Genomic DNA, 20,465 nt, shown 5'->3' with positions numbered 1-20,465 from the left:
ATACTGATAGCGATTAAGTTAGCTCCAAGTTCTAATACAAATAAAACTTCTTAAATATCTGTGATTACAGCTTTGATTTTGATTTGTAAGTTCACTGTAATTATACTGCCTTTAGCTGACTTTATCCCTAATCCTCTGACTGTAATGGATTCACATTCACTCAATAAGTTGAACCATTTTTCATTACAACTAAAATGTCTGGTGGCCATATACCAGCAGACTCTCCTATGACTATCTGCTGTGTGCTTGTTCCAAACTGATTCACTTTTGTTATAATACTGCATACCACTTTTTTGCATACCACTTTGGTCTTTTAGTTTGCAATCTAAAACCTTGTGCCCTACTTTCTGTCAAATAAAGCATTTGTACTTTGTTTTTGTTTTTTTTTAATTAGTGTGTTTACTATAAAAGGCAGCTGTTCCAGTAATATTGTCCACAGGCATCTACTTCTGGAATTGTAGCAACTGAGCCCATATGATATCAGTATTTAATGCTGTGCTATTTAACTCTAATGCCACTACTAAAAAATTTAATTCTGGGGTCAGGTTTTGCAACATAGCCCTAGCACCTTCTTTGTCATCTACCTGGACTCAGACGGACGCCAATTGCTGCGTAGAGGACAACTTCTGATCAATGTATTTATTCATGTCCTTACACTCACTTACTTCAGTCCTGCACCAAGTGCATCTGAGGTTTATTCTCATTATTAGGCACTTATTTTCATAAGTTGTTTGCATGTCCTTTGTATATGCCTTCCAACTGATGATGGGATATATTTGCTGTTTTGCAGCTAAGCTAATGGTTCCAATGGCTCTATCCATCATCATAGTAACATATTAACATAGTTAATAAGGTTGAAAAGAGGCAAAATGCCCATCGGGTTCAACCTGTATGTGTATTAAGCAGTGCACATTATAATGCACCAGCCAAAATAATGGTTTCGTACCTATTGACAACTATATTTCGTATCACTCCCATATACATAATGTCAATATATCAAATGCTATAGCCTTGGATCAGTGGCGTAAGTTCGTCCAAGATGCCCGAAGGCATGATAAATATTGGTGCACCACCCCTGTATTTAGACAAATAAATATATATATATATATATATATACACACACAGTGTATGTATATATATATATATATATATATATATAGAGAGAGAGAGAGAGAGAGAGAGAGGGAGAGAGAGGGTTATAGGCGGCACTCAGGAGGCTGCATAATTCAGCATATTTTTAATGCATACAATGCATTACAGGGGTGGGGGGCACCAACAGTTATCTTGCCAGCCATATATATGTCCCGCCATTCTTCGCACGCATATTGGCGTATGATTGAAGAAAATTACAGCTCTACCTGGGGGGGTGGTTGCTTTGAGGGATCCAATTGAGCAGAAGGACTTAGCTAAGGGGGGGCAAATGAAAACAATGGAGGTCAGACAGCAGGGGGGCAGACCAGAGTGAATCTGAGGCGAGCGCGGTTCCGCTTCTTCTAATCACAACACTACCTTGCAGGGGCAAATGCAGGATTTTTATGTGGGTTGGGGTGTTTCCGTGTGTGTGTGTGTGTGTGTGTGTGTGTGTGTGTGTGTGTGTGCAGTAATAGACACACATGCACATGTATATACTTATAATATATGTACATATATATATATACATATATATATATATATATATACATATTATATATATGTACACACACAGTATATATAGCACACGTGCATATGCCCCCCCCCACACACATATGCACTACAGAAAATATAGGCTGCTGCACTCATTATAGCCCCCCCACCCCAGCAAATATTGTTTGTTGCAATAATTTTTTATAGACTCTACCACCACCAACACACACCTCATTCCAGCAAATATAAGTAGCTGGAATGAGTACCCTCATTCCAGCAAATATAAGTAGCAGTCAACTATTGTAGATCCCACCCCTCCATCTCCACATATACATACTTACCCACCAATCTCCCTCCCTCAACTAGCAAATATAAGTTGCCACAATCATTTATAATAGGCACCTCCCCCACACACATACACCAGCACCTGCCCGGGCTCCAGCACCACTGTATGCGCCATACATTTTGAGCGCTGTCTTACCTGCAGACCAGCACAAAGGAAGAGTGTGTCGCACAGCTCTCAAAATCAAAACCATATAGGAAGTTACTTCAGGAGAAGAGCTGCTTGCTGCAGCTGCGGCTCCCCCTGCAGTAGACTCAGCAAGCAGTCTTATTTGAGCTCCACTTGGTCAGCTGCGGCAATGCATCGGTGGGCAGAGGGGTTCTAGGTACTCAGCAGAAACCACCCCTGTGTGCGCATATGTGGTGCCTTGCATGTGTCCCCCCCCACCAGCGGCAGCAGCTCCTCTTCCAACTCCTAAAACCACTGCCGCTGCACACAAGGGGTGAGCACTGGAGGGACCGACGGGCTTACAGGCATGAGTCAGTCTGACTCATTGCGGCCGGCACAGACCTGGAGACAACGGAGGCGAGGTGCCCTCTTAAGGGCAGGAGCCCGGCGGCACCCAACTCCATTGCTTCCCCGAGTTCCGCCTCTGCCTTGGATACCTTTTTCAGCTAGAAAACGGTCCAATCCATTTTTAAATGCATTCAAAGAGTCCACCATTATTATCTTCTCCAGCAGGAAGTTTCAAATCCTATTTGCTCTTACAGTGAAGAACCCTTTCCTACATTGTGTACGGAATTTTCTCTCCTCTATCCTCAGTGAGTACCCACATGTCCTATACAGAGTTTTATTAATAAACAAATCCCTTGCTAACTCTTTGTATTGACCCTCTACATATTTGAAGATATTAATAATGTCTCCGCTTAGTCTCCTCTTTTCAAGGGAATACATATTTAACCTAGTAAACCTTTCCTTATACTTCAGTGTCTCTAACCCTTTAATCAGTTAAGTAGTGCGCCTTTGAACTCTTTCGAGTTCCCCAATATCTTTTTATAATATGGTGCCCAAAATTAAACACAATATTCCAGATACAGACGTACCAATGATTTAAACAGAGGCAGGATTACATCCTCGTCCCTTGTCTCAATACCCCGTTTTATGCACGCAAGGACTTTACTTGCCTTCTTTGCTGCATTTTGACATTGTGTACTGTTATTAAGCCTATTATCTATGAGCACCCCCAAATCTTTTTCCACTACTGCTACTCCTATATTATCCACATTAAGTGTGTAGTAGGATGCAAGTTTTTTTTAATCCCAAAGTGCATAACTTTGCATTTTTCAATATTGAACCTCATTCCCCATTTAGACACCCAGGTTTCAAGTTTAAGTAAGTCATTCTGTAGAGACTCCACATCAATTTCTGAATAAATTACCTTACACAGTTTAGTATCATCTGCAAAGATTGACACTGTGCTTCCCAGGCCTATTCCTAGATCATTAATAAATATATTGAACAGTAGTGGGCCAATTACGGACCCTTGCGGTATTCCACTGAGTACTGGTGCCCAGCTGGAGAACATCCCATTAACCACTACTCATTGTACTCTGTTATCCAGCCAATTTCTTATTCATGTATAAAAAGTATTTCCTAGTCCAAGTTCCCTTAATTTGATAATCAGTCTCCTGTGAGGCACTGTATCGAAGGCTTTTGCAAAATCTAAAAAGACCACATCCACTACTTTGCCCTGGTAGAGATTATCACTCACTTCCTCATAGAAGCTAATTAGGTTAGTTTGACACGATCTGTCCCTCACAAACCCATGCTGACTATTGCTAATAAATTTAGAATTCCACAGATAATCCTCTATGCTATCCCTTAAAATTCCTTCCAATATTTTACCCACTATAGAGGTTATACTAACTGGTCTATAGTTCCCAGGATGATTTTTAGATCATTTTTTAAATAATGGCACTACCTCAGCTATACACCAATCGCTCGGTACCATATCTGTTCTAATCATGATTTGGGTTGTCTCCTAAATCAATTGTGACCTTCATAGCTTCTCATGCTTTAACTGTAATTCAATAGCAAATTGCCAAGTGAGTATTTCTCCAAGCTTTTGAATTTTATGAAGATCATACTTGCGCTTGGAGTATACATTTTTTACTTCAATATGAAATAGTAATCCTGTTGAACATGTCCTTCACAGCTGCACTCCTAGGCCCATACCTTATTGGCAGATGCCTAGAAGTTCATAATTGCATTGCAGATTTTAAGAAGTAGGTTAGTCCATACATTGATTCCAAACAACAGTAGGTTTTGTTAAATATGAAAGGATAGACATGATAGAAGGCAAAGAGCAGGTAATATGATAAGCTATCAATGTCTCATGGGCTAAGTATTATACAGCAGTACATCACTGTGGTGCTCCAATAAAACAGTGACAGACTTGTACAACATGCATATAATTTCATAGAGGCATGTAAACATGTTCTGCACCTGGAGTCTAGACCTTTTTTATGTCAGAATCAAATGAACCTACCAGTATGTTTTTTGGAAACTATAGATTCTGCATAGTTTTAAGCTAAAGTGCTGGATAAATATAACCGATTATATTATGTGATCATTAAGAGCCAATATGCTGGAACACAATTCTTACAGTATGAAGACTTGACAAAAAGCTTCAAATCAATGCACTGAGAATGCTCAACTCCTAATGATACTCACAAACATCTACTATAGATATGTAAAAAGATGAACAGTGCATGTACCTTATGTTTAAGTATAGGTTGCAACCGCTCACAGAAGGTTACCCTTGCAGGGTTTAAAAGGGTTTTTATTAAAGCACGGAGAGAGATATAGTAGAGAGAGATAAAACACTAATTAATCATCTTCTAACTCTCATTTTGCAGGCTGTGTTTGAAAAATTACAGTTAGGAGATAATTGGTTAGTGCTTTATTTTGCTTCACTTTATCTTTCTCCATGCTTTGATAAATACTCCATTAGAATTGAAGAAAAAAAATGTAAAGAAGAATAACATTTATATTTGTCCACAAGGGTGATGAGAGTGGGAGGGAGTTACTAATTACCTGGGCCTGGGCAGCTGTGGAGGAGAAGAAATGCTCCCCTCAGTAGCAGGACACAGTCTATTTTTTTAAGAGTGGATGTGTCTGTACCTCCAAGATTTCTCCACACACCCTACATTACTCAGGTCCATATTATACTGTATTGCGACATACCTATTTGTCCAGCACTTCTAACTTTGGAGCCTTCTCCACACACCCTACATTACTCAGGTTCACATTATACTGTATTGCGACACACCTGTTTATCCAGCACTTCTAACTTTGGAGCCTAATTTATGTTTGTATAGAATTGCACAGCCTCAAGGAAGTGGCTGTGCAATTCCGTGAAACTAAAATTCAAATACAGGAGGTATTTGTAGGAAATAGACAACTCCTACGTGTGTCTGTGAGATCTGAGTGCTGTGTCTGAGGATCCAACTTTGGATGATCATTGCAAGCATCGGTCTTTATTTGTGATGTTTCCAGGCAGTGATCAGCCTGCATAAACTGAAGATTACTCAGTCTGGCCATCGAATCCGGACACCCTGGTCCGGTAAGTCTGAATCCAATGACATAGACTTTGAACCCAGTACCAGGTGCAGTCCCCAAACTCAGCAGCTGCAGCTTACTGGTAGCTGCCAGCGACATGGCAAGACCCAATCTGTATACAGTATGCGCAGAACAGATCTTGTGCCTACACAGACCCCACACCATCTGATTTGTACGTAAACAATCGGGTTTGCATACAAGCCTGACTCAGGCCCTGAACGAAAAGAAGAAAGTTGCATGTGTACGTGTGTTTTTATGTAGTCGCTGTATTGTAGGAACTGACCAGCCTAAAAAGTCAGAATGAAGTGTCTTTCAGCAAGCTGTGTCTGTGGGTTTATAGCATAAGTTATGATTATGGGTTTGAACAGCACTAAAAGTACAAAAAGCTTGAAACATACAGCAGCCATTAGTAACTGTGATAATTACAGCAAGTTTAATGCAAGATAAATAAGTGTTCTATTCGAGAAACTTGCAGTGGTAATTAATTGCCGCTACAGTCAATCTTCTTATGCAATCACAGAACAAATTATCCCACTAAAATATTGCCCATTATTCCACTGAGAACATTACTTCAATGTATATCTCCCCTTTTCTTCCGTCACTTTCTATCAAGTTGAAAATGTTTCCCTCCGGCTGAGTTCCATTTATTTGTAAACATACCATCTGTGTTGAACTATATCCACAGTGTTTGGCACATTCCAGCTAGAATAGTAAATTTCATTTGTCCTAGATCCAACTTACTAATGGAAGCATGAAGCACCATACTATGGTCATTGTCCATTTCTGTGAAGGCCATATTAGATATAAGTTAATTATGGGTATTGTAAAAAGGAATTCTATTTTTTGTGCAGCTTTCTTTATTAGACAGGTTTATTGCATACAGCAGCTACAGAATAGAAAAATCTGCATTCTCATTAATATTTACTTATCTGAAGAATAAGAAGTGCTACAGTATATAATTTAAGTAGTTTATGATCTCAGTAGCTTTTATATGTTTAAGTAAACAAGCATAGAATGCAAACTCAATACCAATGTGAGGAGACAGACTAAACCAGTGTCTGTGCAATATCTCTAACCAGATTTTTGGCAGTCTACTATGAAGAAAAGAGGACCCAGCTCCCATATGGGTTCTTTAGATCACCAAGACAACCCAGAAGCAGTGAGAGAAGTCCCGGAGGCAATGGAGTCATTTGTTGCCAGGCTCCATCTCTGAAGGGGGCACCTGGCCTGACATTCTCCATTTCCTCTGGTGAGCTACTCCACTGTTTGCACCGTATCTTAGTGGGTGGAGGAGGATGGGTTTGCTGGCAGGGTCAGGCAATGCACAAGCCTCATGACAGCCCTGCTGGTGTCTGTGCCCCAACAGCCCCCCCCCCCCCACACACACACACACATACTGTATGGGGCTGTTTGTGCATATGGGAGTCTGCGTATGTATTCATATGGGAACTGTGTGTGTGCACATGGGGGCTGTGAGTGTGTGCATATGGGGGTTGTGTGTGCATATGGGGGCTGTGTGTGCGTATATGGGGGTTATGTGTGTGCATATAGGGGGCTCTGTGTGTGTGCATATGAAGCTGTGTGTGTGTGTGCATATGGAGCTGTGTGTGAATATGGGGCTGTGTGTGTGCATATGGGGCTGTGTGTGCATATGGGCCTGTGTGTTCACATATGTTGTGAGCTGTGTGTATGCGTATGGGGCTGTGAGCGTATATGTGGATGTGTGTATATATGTGGCTGTGTGTATGTATATATGGATGTGTGCACATGGGGCTCTGTGTGTATATATGTGGCTAGTAGTCATATTTGTGCATATGAGGGCTGTGTGTGTGTGTGCATATGCGGGGCTCTGTGTGTACTGTATGCATATGGGGGCTGTGAGTGTGCATATAGGGCTGCCTGTGTGTGCATATGAGGGCTGTGTGGGTGTGCATATAGAGCTGTGCATATGCTTATGGGGTTTTGCATGTGTGCATATGGGTCTGTGAGCACATATGTGGTGAGATGTGTGTGTGTGTGTGTGTGTGTGTGCGTTTGGGACTGTGTGCATATATGTGGCTGTGTGTGTATATGTGGCTGTGTGTATGCATATATGATTGTGTGCACATGGGGCTCTGTGTATATATGTGGCTAGTGGTCATATGTGTGCATATGGTCTGTGTGTGAGTATATGTGGGGGGTGGGTTGGATATGTGTGACCGGCGGTCAGGATACTGCTGGTCACAATACTGATGCTGGGATCCTGGCTGTTATATGGCTGGTGGGGGGCAAGCGCAACAAAGACACCCACGAGTAGGAGTAGTCCCTGTTGGTCGGCATGCCAACTGGCGGGGTATTCACGGTTTGGGATCCCGGCGTTGGTATTGTGACCGTCGGTCTCCTAACTGCCAGTCACATAACCGCATCCCATGTAGGTGGCTGTGTGCATACGTGGTTGTGTGTGTGTAGGATGTGATCAGGATGTCAGCTGTCGAAATGCTGGCAGTTGAAATCCCGGAATTCCAAAATTTGGCAAGATTGTGTGTGTGTGTGTGTGTGGGGGGGGGGGGGGGCGCGATGTGGCACACACCATCTCTATTTCACCTCTGGGCATCTGGTATGAACTTACGCCCCTGGTTGGAAACAATACATTATGTATTTTATTTAACTAAAATTTACACTGTAGCTATAAATCACACATTAATTAGTGCCAGATGAGCTACCATTAATAAGGTACCAGGTAACAAATACTGACAGGCATAACAACATATGGGGTCCCATACAAATTCCAAGTTTCAGAATAAATCCATGGGTTTTCACAGCAATACAATCCACATCAGATTTTCTTACTATTAATTACAGTAGTTCCAAAGAATAGCACACATAGCCTGATATTCCCTACTTTTTTAACCCATCTCTCTACTCTTACAGTTTAAAGAGTACTCTCAAACATGGATTAGTAGATCCAATTGGAGGGGATTAAACCAGGCTCAATCTATTTTTCCTCCACCAGGTGGCCTGTTCCATGTAACCCCCTGCTAGGTATGGCTCCCAAAAGTATAGATGGTAAACTCAGAGGACACGGGGGGTCACTCTAAGTTGATCGCTAGCTGCCGTTGTTCGCAGCGCAGTGATCAGTGAAAAAAACGGCTAATCTGCTTTTGTGGTTTTGCACAGGTTCTAGCGAAGCTTTCAGTCGCACGGCACAACGCAAGAAGATTGACATGAAGTGGGCGTTTCTGGGTGTCAACCGACCATTTTTAGGGAGTGCTTAGAAAAATGCAGGCGTGTCGGGGAAAACGCAGGTGTGGCTGGGCAAACGCTAGGCGGGTGTGTGACGTCAAAAGCCGTCCCTCCTTCGTTAGAATCAATGCACACAAAGAGTAACTACAGGGCTGGTCTTGTTTTGCACAAAATGATTTTGCAGGCGTTCTGCTGCACAAGCATTCGCACTTCTGAAAAAAGGGAAAATACACTCCCCAGTGGGCCGCGGCAATGCGTTTGCACGACTGCTAAAAACTGCTAGCGAGTGATCAACTCAGAATGACCCCCACTATTGGCCTGTTTACCCCTTTGCAAGTTAATTAAAGAGCTTTTTAGTCCATTATTTTTGCTTCCTCGTGGGATTTGCAGTGAACTATCAGAATATAATTTAATTAAGTTCCACTAATTTGTTGGGTTTATTTCTTAGTCATCAAGTCTGTCATGGGTGTGGCAATGGTATTATATTGGGGTACAAATTTGTCATAGTATGTGGTTGTGCTCAGGAAAGGAAATACAGTACTTGTCTCTTGACTTGGGTGAGGGTCAATTCAGAATGGCAACAGTCTTGGTCAGCTAAAGCAACTCTGCATTCCAAATACCATACTTCTGCCATCCCATTCTGACATTTGTGTGGATGGATGATGAATACCTCCTAACTAATTTGTGTCAACTCTGGATCAACATTCTGGAGGTGCTCTTTCAATATCTCATATTCCTAACATTATGGCAGCGGGTGTGCTGGAAAGTGGCCGAGGTGTTCTTCATTCCAGAGGGCATTGTAGTGAATTCAAATAGCCCAAATGGAGTTCTGAACACAAATTGCTCCTATGTCTCCTTGACAATGGGTATGTTAATATCTCTTACAGAGATCCAGGATAGGCAAATAAAGAGCTGCTCCTAGACTGCCCAATAGCTCATACTCTGTACTCTGTACTCTGTTCTCTTGGATAATCATAGAGATCATAAGCCACCACAATGGTGCAGGAGTAAAAGCTGAAAGCAAGGCTTGCAACTGATTGTCAATGTTCATATATATAAATTAAATCATAATAGTGTCACAGTCACATGGAATGGAAAGCAAATACAAAAAAAAAAAACATTATTGAGCAACATGAGCAGGGTTATTAAACAAATGAGGACAAATAATGGTGCAAGGCCTCCAAAAAACCTGCTATACCCACCCGTAGATGTGAGAGAAAAAACAAAAAAAAAGGTTTAAAAAAAAACACCTAGAAACAGTGGTCTTCAACCTATCATGACATACCCTGATGCCTGATGAACTGTCAATTTTAAAAGTTTATCCTTTATTCCTACGATTACCCAAGACAGCTTCCAATGGAAAGTGGATCTCTACAAACTGGGGAGACAATTACGATTAAAGGACTATTTCGCGAATTCCAATACTACTACAATCTCTGATAAGGACACCACACTTGCCTATGTTTGCCCTCTAAAAAGAACAAGTCTCTTTGATCCACCATCTCAGATTCCTTCTATTCAAACCTTCATGAGGATACTGAACAGGGACATGTTTCCTTTCATTGAAAACCTGAGGATCTCTCATCATAATATCATCATGTGGGAAAGAAGAGCCATTAAAACCTTACAGAATGACACACAACTTGTTTTCAGGGCAGCCAACAAAGGTGGCCTCATTGTCCTTCTGGACTATGACTATTACGTCCAAGAAGCCAACAATCAACTGGCTGACTCCATGTGCTATCAAAGACTTGACTATGACCCAGGTGGACTTACAAAAAAGAGATTGAATCAATAATCAAACTGGGTTTAGACAATAACTGTATGAATCAGACCACAGCTGATTTTGTAACAACTGCTCATCCAAAAACACCATTTCTTTACACTCTACCAAAGATACATAAATCCCTAACTCTCCCACCCACCCACCCAGCCAGCCAATTATTTCGGCAAGAGGATCTTTTTGTCAGCCCATTTCTCAACTTGTTGATTACTACCTGCAACCCCTTGTGAAAGACACTGCTAGTCACATAGAGGACACAACCAATTTTCTTAGGAAACTGAAAGAAGTCAAGAACATTTCAGATGAGACCATTCTTGTGACTCTAGATGTGTCTAGTCTATATACAAACATCCCCCATGGTTTGGGGATGGAAGCTTGCAGTGAACTGCTGACTATGAGTGGCTCCTACTTTGGCCCACCAGCAGACTACATGATGCTATTGATTGGCCTAATTCTTAACAAAAATTACTTTCTCTTTGGAAATTGCTTTTTCTTGCAAAAATAAGGGACGGCCATGGGGTCCAATGCAACCCCTTCTTATGCCAACATTTTTATGGCAATATACGAGCAGGCATACATTACAGGGAATCCGATCTTTGGTCAATTTTTGTTATTTTATGTGCAATACATAGATGACCTTTTCTTCGTCTGGCAAGGTGGTGAGAAGTCACTGTTGGCATTCATTGATCATCTCAATTTACTCCCAGGTACTATACAGTTCAGTCTTACATTTAGCAAACAGCACATCAACTTTTTGGATGTTACCATCATGAATAAAAACAACAAGTTGGTCACTACCATTTACAGCAAAGAATCAGACAGAATCAGAAACCCTGCTTATCTCCTCCAGCTTTCATCCGGGACCCCTTAATAGGGGCCTTCCATTCTCACAGCTTTTGAAGGTGGTGCGCATTATCTCTGATGTCTCTCAAATACCAGTCGCTCTACAATCTATGAGCCAAAGGTTTCTGAATCGTGGGTATCCAAAAAGGAATTTGTCACTGCTCTTGCTAAGATTGGACAGATTAAAAGAGAAGAATTACTCCACAGAAAGGATGGTGTCTTGAACAAGGAGAATGACAGATTTAATTTTTGCAGTATGTACACCATTGCCTCAAACTTCATACGCTTTAAGATTCATGAACACTGGCATCTGATTTCCAGTGATCCAGCTCTCACTAATGAATTATCAAACCTTCCCCGATTTGCCTACAGACGGGAACCAAATCTTAACGATCTTTTAGTAGTCACATATTTCTCTATAAGGAAGACAAACAGAACCGTAAATTGGTTGACACCCAAAACAGGGGTTTTCAAATGCACTGGTTTCCCCAACTGTCAATTTTTGTTACTTGGTAATCGCTTTATTAAATCACATGATCACAAGGAGTATACCATCAGACAGAGGCTAGACTGCAATAGTAAATTTGTGGTCTATGTTCTTAGGTGTCTGTGCAACTTACTATACGTAGGAAAGACCAGCATAAATTTATATAATGTGATAGTAGTAGGAATGTTAGGGACCCATGTGATGAAGTCACCTGGCCACGGTACATGGGCCCGCATATTTGCGCAAATGTGTGTTAAGAACTTCAATTATACTCCATGTTAATTGTGAGAGTTTATTTAAATTATTTTTACTATCAGTGTTCTTAGTGCTAGGAGTGTGCATCTGCATCTCTCTTCCTCCAGCATAGTATTAGAAGCCTCAGCATGATAGCACCTCTTGAAATCTTTAGTATTAGGGTGTGCAGTCCAGGCCCCCCTTTTTTCCGCTCATCAATCAAGAAGAGCCTTACTACTACATCGGACCTAAGGAATTTTACTAACTTACCGGTGACGAGACACTTCAGGGAAGCAGGCCACACTCTCAATCAGCTCAAATGTTGCATTATTGATCAAATACCCCCCCCTGCAAAGAGGGGGAGATCACAACAGATTACTATTGCAAAGGGAATTACAATGGATTCACAGGCTTAAAACGTTATCCCCCTATGGACTAAGGGGGTAATTCCAAGTTGATCGCAGCAGGAAATCTTTTAGCAGTTGGGCAAAACCATGTGCACTGCAGGTGGGGAAGATATAACATTTGCAGAAAGAGTTAGATTTGGGTGGGTTATTTTGTTTCTGTGTAGGGTAAATACTGGCTGCTTTATTTTTACACTGCAATTTAGATTGCAGATTGAACTCACCACACCCAAATCTAACTCTCTCTGCACATGTTATATCTGCTCCCCTGCACTGCACATGGTTTTGCCCAACTGCTAAAAAATTTCCTGCTGCGATCAACTCAGAATTACCCCCTAAATGAGGAATTTTGGCTGGGATGCTTCCTTTAACAATTCCACCATTTCATTGTTCCCTCTTATTTTGGATTTACTTTCTTGAGACACCACCCTGTATCCTGTGACATTAAGGTTGCTATATGTGTGCAGTTCTTATGATTGATGACACCGCCGTGTGTCAAACTTGAACATGATAAGCTTTTCCATAATTGGTTACTTTTGAGAATTACAGGCACCTCCATTTGTTGGACTTAAATACGTTAATTATTTCCATATATGGTTATTCAGCTCTGTGACCTTGCCCTGGGTGCTTGAAATTTCTATGACACCTGCAGTCTCTTATGGGTTTTCTCATGTTCAATGACCTTTGGCCCTTTGCAGCACCTGCTGTCTGCGAACTTATCAGTTTTATCATCTCTGAGCTCTCATTCCATTCTACACTACGGTCGACACCAGAGTCTCTTCCCTTTAGACACGACTATATATTCTTGGCCACGGCTGTTTTCAGGACCCACAATATGTAGTTACGGTTATCCCCAATAAGTACAGTTATTCCCACAGTCCTGACCTATCATGGACCCATGTTGGATAGACGTGGTCAATGCAGCCACACCACACTGGGAAACATCCAATACCTTCTGAACTTGGAAATTAAGCAGTTTTGGGCCCAGACAGTACCAAGTTTGGAGACTGTTTGGGAATACTGGGTGCTGTACTTTCCTCCGTTCATTCCACCTATACACCTGTGAAATGGGTTTTGACTTATATACCTTTTGGCACTCCCTCTTTCTCAACGGTAACCTTTTTAGACATCCACAGGGTTTTGTTGCCTCATCAGCCCCTGGTTCAACGCACTTAAAGCATACTGTACACTCTCTGGAAGCTAAGCAATAATTGGTCTGGCTCCGTGTTATATGGGAGCCCTCTGGATTTCAATTGCCTCCATAGTGCTATTGTAGTGTTAGTGCTGATAAAGCTAAATATTTATCGTATATAATACCCTTTATGAGGTCTAAGAACACTGTACGCTATTTATGTATGAAGTACCGTAAGGGTACGCTAGTTGCGTAACAATCGCTTTGCCGTGATCGAGACGCTCAAGCGTCACGTTCACTCACGGCCAAGAGATCACAGGCAGGCACGTTATTGGCTGTTAACTAAAGTAATGATTCGCTATAGCGTAGCTAACGCTCGGGACCACGAGGAGATCACCAGCGGAGCTGACGCTCACTATATTAAACCTTTGTATCTAAACCATAAACAGTGTATTGTGCAGTAAAACCTTAGTGTAATGTTAGAGAGTAAATGCAACACAGTATAACCTTATTACCTTAAAAGCTGTTTGAGCGTCACCGACGCTCTGAGAATACTTAATACTATAAGAAACACACAGATACCGTGCTCAGGGTCCAACGCCTAAAATATATATTATGAATGCTATACTTGCAAAAGAGTTAAACACAATACAAGTCATACACTACAATATAACATAGACTACCTAACCAGATAACTACACAGGAAATACAATACAATACAATTTAAGGGAAAATGAGTGAGAAAGAGAAGGAGAGAGAGAGAGAGAGAAATTGAGAGAGATTGGCCCACAATAACAAGAAGATCAATATAGCTGCGGAGAAACACTTACGCACAAGGGGAAACGATCGCATGCGCCTCGATATCCAGCTCCCGATTATCAGCAATGAGAACCGTTGAAGAGAGTGAACTGGATATGGTCGGCCTGCCTATTTATGCCCCACACACAATGCAATTCAATGGTCCCTACAATCTTATTGTTCATTGGACACAGGAATTCGGCTTCGCATTATAACAAAAGGTCATAGGTTGATTCATACAGGTGGGCTGTGACTATTTCAAACAGCTCAGGTGGGAGGGAAACTGGGTTTCCCGCCGCATGGGTAATAAAGTGCAAATAAAGTAAATGTTCATAAACTTCTTATGTCCATAACTATTCGCACGAGCGATTGATCTGCTTCAAACCAACACCGGAATATTTCTAATTAAATATTCTTCCGATGGATACTAAACACCACTGTATTACTCCTGTCTGACCCTTCGTATCAAACAAAGAGGGATTTCTCTGTTCATGAACATTCTATATTAACCAAACTTGCAGAATCTATCAAAGGGACCATGATCTACAAAATACATTATATAGTGAAAATATGTAATGATTGAGTCGCACGCTACGATCGCATAAACTCTACCGTAAATACGCATACCATGCGCCTGCGGGTGCCCACGACTGTGAGTATGCGCACGTACGGGAGAGCGTACGCATGCGCAGCACGGACCTGTGTGAGGTGCAAATATGGTAGTGTGCATAGAGATATTTTTCTGACTTTGACAGTCCACCCTTTGGCAGTCAACAATAACTGCCACTTCCTGAAAACATTTCAAAAGGAGAAAAATATATGTTAGGGGTTAATACATTTACATGGTTGGGTAAGGGAGGAGAGGAGATGGTAGGAAAAGGGTATGACCTAGTGAGATAGCAGAAGCATGTGTGTATGAATCCGTGCTTGGGGGTCATGTATCATCGTGCCGTACGTGTTTTAAATCAAGCTTCGAGGTATTGCGAAGTATACATGTGAATTCCTTCTTATCCCGTGGTACGGGTCTGTGGATGGGCTGTCAAACTTTACCGAGCTTTTTTTGGCTTTGGTTGTAACAAAATGGGGGAGCACATTTTAGTTGATGATACATGAATGGGGGAGATATGTGATTGCTGATATCTGTGCCTGTATTCCCTATCGACTATGTGTGTCATTACCTGAGGGTTGTAGAAATGAAGAAAAGACATAATTACGGTAAATGCGGTGGTATTCTATGTCAGGTTAATGTACATCTGTCGGTTGAAGTTTTGTTCGGTATCAGTTGAAAGTCGTCTTCTTTGCGCTGTTTTGCCCATTAGGTGCGGGCAAAAAGCTTTGTCAATGCCAATAGATTTACAAAAAATGTTGGGCTAGCGTAAGTTTAAGAATTCTAGGGAAACTGGGGATCCATGGCAAAGTTCATCAAATGTCCGTATCTAAAGTGGTCAAAACTTCTTCTTTGGTCAATCCGTTGTCTGTATATCGTCTCGTCAAATTCCTCGTCCAAGTGGGTCTTGTTACCTTGGAGCAAACGGAAAAACAGGTGAAAGAAACGGACCGTAGAAATCGCATTTTCATCACATCATTGTTTCTACCTTAGGTCATAAATCAAGTCCAGGTTAATTACAGTTTCCTCACTCCTTAAACTCATTACCCTTGTACGGTGTTTGCACTTCATTAAAGCCTGACCGCATTTAAATATCAATCCAATCGATATGACAACACCTAAGATACATAGGAGAAACTTCCCAACATCCATTATGACTCCTTGAGCCCAGTCTCCTAAACCAGAAAACCAATTTCGCGGGTTCAACCATGACACCCAACCAGTCAGCTCATTACCTACAGCAGCAAGAGTGAGATTGTGTCTCCTGCGAAATTCCCACTTCAATTGGAGAATATCGTCCATCTTTTGGTCTATGACCTCGACCGGGTCCTCGGTGCTATTCGTGATATACGTGCAACACTTCACGCCATACTGTGTTGCCAATGTAACACAATATCCGCCTGTCACTGCTGTGAGGTAATTAAGAACCATTCTATGCTGCACCAGTTCTGTTTTATAAGCTTGAAGTTTCCTTCCAGTATATCTAAACGTGTCATCATACATTTCAGTGATATTATCTAACAAATTTGCGAGCGCCGATATGTATTTATAATTCAGCACTCCTCTAGCGGTGCGGGTGAAATCTAACGCGATTAAGAATTGAATCCCGGTGGATTCACTTATCAGATCAGAGGCCGGATGCTCTGTCTTCTCTATCAGGTGCCTTTTAACAACGTGCTCGTAATGGGTGTGAGTATAAGGAGCTTGGGCACCACGGTGTATGTCTTTCATTTTGTCATGTGATACAGTCATTACTTCAGGCAATACTTTTCCAATATAACACAATCCTTCAGAGTTTGGGGCAAGCCACTTGTACGCCTTTCTCCCGCATATGAAATATGCATCATCGGGGAGAACATATGGGACGGAGTAGGACATAACCATATTACACACCTTCCATGTGAAATCTCCTAACCCTAATTCTTCCATCTGCTTAGTACACGTATCAGGTTGTATGATATGTGCACAGTATCCTGGTGATACCTCTCCAACTCTAGTAATCCTATTTCCTAAGGTATACCTATACCGGAAAGATTTTCCTCTACTGGCTATGTGGCGTACAAGCTCTGTATCTGTAGGCATTCTATCTGCTCTATGCGAAAAGGTCATGGTGTGGTTACTCCATGACACTTCCCAATTTCCCGTTTTTCGGGGATTGGAGATGTTGAAACATAATAGGGACCTATCCACATGGTATTGGTGGAGCTTCAAACTAGGAGGGCTGGAGATATTAAACCTCCGGTCCACCGGTCTCCCACCATTTAACTCAAGTACCTCCTCTATCGTTAAAGGAAATGGTACTAGCCCTGATTTGCTATGACCCTGAGGTACTTGAGAGCATACCCAACAATCTGTTTTGTTTAACACATTACCCACTAAGGAGTGATAGTCACTCAATGGATGCCGGTCCATATGGATATTAAAACTGGATTGGCATTTCTTAATGCACCCATCCTCAATGACATTGTTACAGAGCCTACAGATACAGTTTTCTTCAGCTAACAATCCTTCACAATTCCTTCTATGGTCAATGCTATCGGATCGTTTTCTGATACTCGCCTTTGCTTGTTGATTATGTTGTTCTCGGAAAACTACGCCTCCATCTTTATCATCAGAACCCATTCCAGAACCTCTCTCGACCTCCATGGTACTCTCGCCGGAACAGACTGCTCTGGTCAACATCATGGTCAACAGGAAAATCCGGATCACAGTCTCTTGGGGCAAGTCCATCTTAGGAGGAGACGAAGAAGAATGAAAAGGGGGGAAAAATAATTTGAGGGAGAGGGGATGGGAAGTGGAGAAAAACAATAAAAGGGAACAGGGGATCGACAACTGCTTTTGATCTTGTGGTTCTCGATGCTCAGGTGCCGCCTTAGTCCTCTTGGAACAGACACTCTAGTGATACAACCTCTACCGTCTGTTCCTTATCACAGGACTTCTCTGGATCAACGACCTTCTTACAGTGGGACGAATGAACCCAAGTCTCTCTCTCAGCAACCTTCAATGCTGTAGTGCTAGTCAATAAGACCTGGTATGGTCCTTCCCATCTGTCAATAAAGCAACCTGAGCGTAGAAAATTCCGTATCATTACATAATCCCCAGGTTCAATGTCATGACAATTACTATCTGGTAAATCAGGAATCACTAACTTCAGATTATCATTTTGATTCCTCAACTGTTTACTCATGTTAATCAAGTATTTTACAGTTACTTCATTGTTACACTTCAAATCATCCTGAGGGTTAATCATAACATGCGGTTGTCGACCAAACAAGATTTCAAAGGGAGACAGATTAAGAGGGGACCTGGGAGTGGTTCTGATGCTGTACAGTACAATGGGTAAAGCTTCTGGCCATGTCAATCCTGTCTCTGCCATCACTTTACTCAGTTTATTTTTAATAGTGCTGTTCACTCTTTCCACTTTCGCACTCGCCTGTGGACGGTATGGAGTGTGCAGCTTGCTATCAATTCCCATCAATTTACACATTCCTTGAAAGACATCACCTGTAAAATGGGTACCCCTATCACTTTCGATAATTCTAGGGATACCATATCTACATACAAATTCCTGCACAATTTTCTTCGCAGTAAACATAGCGGTATTTGTGGCCGCTGGAAATGCTTCGACCCAATTTGAGAAAACATCTATACAAACAAGTACATATTTCAAATTCCGACAAGGGGGTAATTGTATAAAGTCAATTTGTATTACCTGGAAAGGGCCGCCGGCAGGTGGGATATGGGATGGTTCTGTAGGTATTGCCTTTCCAATATTCTTTCTCAAACAGGTAAGGCATGACATTGCTCTTTTACTCGCATGAGAGGAGAATCCTGGGGCGCACCAATATGCTCTTACCAACTTGCACATCCCTTCCTTGCCTAGATGAGTCAGCCCGTGAGCTGCCTCAGCCAAACATGGAAGGTATGCTCTGGGGGCCACTGGTTTACCATGTCCATCCGTCCAGAGTCCTGAGGACTCCTGGCCATATCCCTTTGCCTTCCAGACTGCCTTTTCCTGTGTGGAACACAAATTCTGCATTTCACACAACTTTTGTGTGTTGATGGTATTAAATACCATCAGTTGTGTTGTGTCTGTCTGTCTGGGGGTAGCAGCTGCTAACTTAGCAGCTTCGTCTGCTCGGCTGTTACCAAGCGATACTGGGTCTTGGCTATATGTATGTGCTTTACATTTGATAACAGCCACTCTGTCGGGTTCCTGTATCGCTGTTAGAAGCCTTTTTATGTGAGCTGCATGCGCTACCGGTGTACCAGCTGCCGTCATGAAATTTCTGAGGCGCCATAGGGCTCCGAAATCATGAACTACCCCGAATGCGTATCTAGAATCGGTGTAGATATTGGCTGATTTGCCCTTAGCCAATTCACATGCTCTGGTTAGGGCGACCAGTTCAGCAACCTGGGCTGAGTGAGGTGGGCCTAGCGGTTCCGCTTCTATGGTGCCTTGGTCATCTACGACTGCGTATCCAGTACACAAGTCTCCCGAGTCTGACTGTCTATGACAACTACCGTCCGTGTAGAACGTAAGTTCTGCATCTTCCAGTGGGTTGTCACTGATGTCAGGCCTTGCGGTAAAATTTTGGGTCAAATATTCTATACAATCATGAGTATCTTCCTTTGTATTAAATCCTCCTTCCCCAGTACTCTCATCCTCCACCCTTTGGGTCTGTCCAGACACACTTGGGAGATATGTTGCAGGATTTAATGCACTGCATCTCCTTATGGTGATGTTTACGGGGGCCATTAGTGCCAATTCCCATCTTGGAAACCGCGCTGATGAGACGTGCCTGGTTTGGGCAGAATTTAACAAGGCTGACACTGCATGCGGTGTATGAATTGTGAGGTTGTGACCTAGCACGACGTCTTCGCTTTTCGTTACTAGCAATGCTATTGCAGCAACGCTTCGCAAGCATGTGGGGAGGGATCGCGCTACCGTGTCTAGCTGAGCGCTGTAATATGCTACTGGCCTGCTGGCATCACCGTGCTTTTGGGTTAGTACGCCTGCCACGCAACCAGCACTTTCTGTTCCATATAGTTCAAAGGGTTTCCCATAGTCCGGCATACCTAATGCTGGTGCCTGCGTTAGGCACTGTTTAAGTCTCTCAAATGCTGCCTCAGACTCGTCTGTATGCGAAATCCGATCAGGTTTGTTTGAGGAGACCATTTCCTGCAAAGGTAACGCTAACATGGAAAACCCTGGGATCCAATTACGGCAATACCCACACATTCCTAAAAATGTTCTGATCTGTTGCTGGGTTTGTGGCAGAGTCATGTCTCTAATTGCTTGAATTCTATCAGCGGTCAGGTGTCTCAGTCCTTGTGTTAAACAGTGTCCCAAATATTTTACCTTAGTTTGGCATAATTGCAACTTGTCTTTGGAAACCTTGTGTCCTGTGTCTGAAAGATGAAACAG

Source organism: Pseudophryne corroboree, chromosome 8 (genome assembly GCF_028390025.1).
Source record: "Pseudophryne corroboree isolate aPseCor3 chromosome 8, aPseCor3.hap2, whole genome shotgun sequence".
Lineage (NCBI taxonomy): Eukaryota > Metazoa > Chordata > Amphibia > Anura > Myobatrachidae > Pseudophryne > Pseudophryne corroboree.
This window is presented reverse-complemented; position numbering follows the sequence as displayed.